General features: G+C 32.0%; 1 long non-coding RNA gene across 2 annotated transcripts; it reads left to right on the plus strand.

Moving 5' to 3' along the window:
• Positions 1-180: 180 nt before the first annotated feature.
• On the plus strand, positions 181-1,463 carry LOC106321592. 2 transcript variants are annotated; one of them, XR_001266104.1, is made up of 5 exons: positions 181-599; positions 685-821; positions 903-1,037; positions 1,103-1,250; positions 1,354-1,463. It is a non-coding gene; the product is annotated as an uncharacterized LOC106321592 (long non-coding RNA). The 2 variants fall into 2 exon arrangements; XR_001266103.1 differs by having other exon boundaries at positions 903-1,250.
• The last annotated feature ends 1,234 nt before the right edge of the window (positions 1,464-2,697 follow it).

Genomic DNA, 2,697 nt, shown 5'->3' on the forward strand with positions numbered 1-2,697 from the left:
TTGTGAGACTATCCACGTCATCAATTAAAATCAGCCAATAGGGTGTCTGAAATTCGCCACGTCAGCAGCCCGCAAATTTATCTGGGCTTAAAGTTTAGCCGTCCCGGTTCTGATTGGTTTCGTCGAGCCCGTTTAGCCCAAATACGGTAGATACGGTTTCCATGTTATCCTCTCTTCCAAAACTCAACGTGGCCGTCTCGGCTTTTCAGAGTCTCATCTCTTCGCCTCCCCTTTCGTTATCTCTTCACCTTCCCTGTGGTTCAGTGTATTTGTTTTAATTCTACCATAATTGTTAATCCCATTGAATCCAGATTCCATGTCGTCTTCTCCCTTTCATTCATCTCAAATCTATAAATATAAGCAGGTTGAGAGTATGATGGATGCTCAGCACGATTGTCAGTTTACCATTTTATTAAGCTAGAAAGATTTTCAAAAATGTCTTCCTCCGATGCTGTTTTTTTGCACTCTGCGTTTGAGGCTCTCCGCCTTTGAAGATCTGGCCAGTTTATTGTTGCCAAATTAATCTGTTTTTGGGACTTGAAAAACATCAAGAAACATGGGTAATTCATGGAAATCACTCTACTTCTCTTGATGATAAGGTATTATAACGACAAACGTTCTTTTTTCTCAAATCTTCTATTTTTCCCATAGCCGATAATCTAAATGTTCAATCTTTGATTGCAGAATTCGGTGATACATGGATTCATCCTGCTGGTCGCGCCTCTTACTACCGTCCGTCTTTGCAAGGAGGTTCAGTCGTGAAGTTAATTGGAGAGAGGAAGGAGCTGTCATTCCAGTCAAAAATCAGGGACACATATGTGGTATGATTCATTATTTCTTTGCACGATTGGATTTGTGCATCGCCATTGCGGTTGAGATTGCAGTTATTTTTGATAAAATAGGAAGTTGTTGGACGCTCTCGGTGGTTGGAGCGGTGAACGGTATAAACAAGATCAAGACCGGAGAATTGATATATTTGTGGGAACAAGAGTTCATAGACTACTACAGAGAGGACGGCAATGGTGGATGTGATGGAGGTACAGCAGCCAACACTTTCTAAGTTCATTTATCTCAAGTATCGTATTAATTGTTTGAGTTGTAGTATTGGGAAAAAGATTCGATATGCATCTCGCAGAGCGAGAGCTTACACGAGAAAAATAGTGAGAGGAAGATTCGTGAAAGCTGGTGACAATTATGACTATGACCCACTAACCATGAAATCAATGAGTTTTCTCTTCCCCTAAAACAATGTATGTCTTCTTCTCATGATGATGATATATGATTATTCTTATACGTGGTGAACCAGTTTCTTCTCGGAAAAGTAAGCCAAACTCTTTATCTTTTTGCCTACAGTTTTATTTTGAATCGAGGAAATCAACATGTTGCGGCATGGAAACGTTGGAGACCTGCACAAAGAATGCTTAGATGTAGTGAAAGTGACGAATTGGGTGGAAGGCCAAAATGGGTGGAAGGCCAAAATGGGTGAAAATATACCAATTTTGCTTCTTTTTTTTAAAACAGAGCTCTTTCTTATGTTATTTACATTTTTAATATTTCTAATCATTATGTAATAGGGAAAATCCTAACTACTTTTATTTGTAAACTTAGAAAAGAATAACTCTAAAATAATTTATGTTATATACGTATATATATTTTTTTTACAAAACTCTAAAAACTCAGACTTGATTCTTCATATTTTATTAGTTAATTGTGTTACATATAATAGAAATATTTATTTCAAACTAAAAATATTAAAAAAAATAAAATTTAAAAATTAGTTATGTATAATTTAATATACAAAATTCACATACAAATAAAAATGATCAATGTAACAATTTAAATAAAAATATTATTTGTGAACTTAGAAAATAATATATCAAGAATATTCTTTTTTATGAAAGAAAATAGAAAAATACATCGGAGACAAATTCATTTCTATTATGAAATTCTTTTAGAGAAAAAAAATAGAGGAATACATTGGAAATGGTCTAAGACATAGCCGACGTAAATGATCGACGTTGAGATTTCAGCTTTTCTGATTTTTACTATTCTAATGTTTCAATATAATTTGAATATTTCCTTTATTTTATAATATAATGGTTTAAAAGTATTTTTTGTTTCACTATATAAATTATTTTTATATTTTAATGTAACTTTTTATTTATTGGATATTGTGTGGCCAATTAAATTATTTAAATTACTGTGTAATTAGTTAAATTTATATATTAAATGACAGTTTTTTAAAGTAATAACTTTTAAATATTACAAATTTTAATTAAAACTAATTACATTTTGAAACAGATAGAGTAATCTATAAACTAACTTTATATAGATATGATAACAAAATTGTAAAGTGGTCTCACTTTGAATTTCTCTCATTTTGTGCATTCTTAATTGGAAGGAGATAATCAACATTTAATATTATGTTACTCTCAATATATTAGAAATGGTCGAACCGTAAACCAATTAAGGATGATGTAAGGAAGACATAAAGATGTATTTCCAGTTATCACAAATATATAATCAATTGACAATAACTTAATTATGTCCAGCGTAGGACAACAAAGAAGAGTTTTCATACCTTCTAATATTATAATATCTAACCATATTAGTGGCTAAATCAGTTTTCTCTAGCACAAATACTCAATCGATTCTTGGAGTTTAAGCTTTTCTATCTGATGATATTAGTAGTTTGAT

The sequence above is a fragment of the Brassica oleracea genome, unplaced genomic scaffold (genome assembly GCF_000695525.1).
Source record: "Brassica oleracea var. oleracea cultivar TO1000 unplaced genomic scaffold, BOL UnpScaffold02102, whole genome shotgun sequence".
Classification (NCBI taxonomy): domain Eukaryota; kingdom Viridiplantae; phylum Streptophyta; class Magnoliopsida; order Brassicales; family Brassicaceae; genus Brassica; species Brassica oleracea.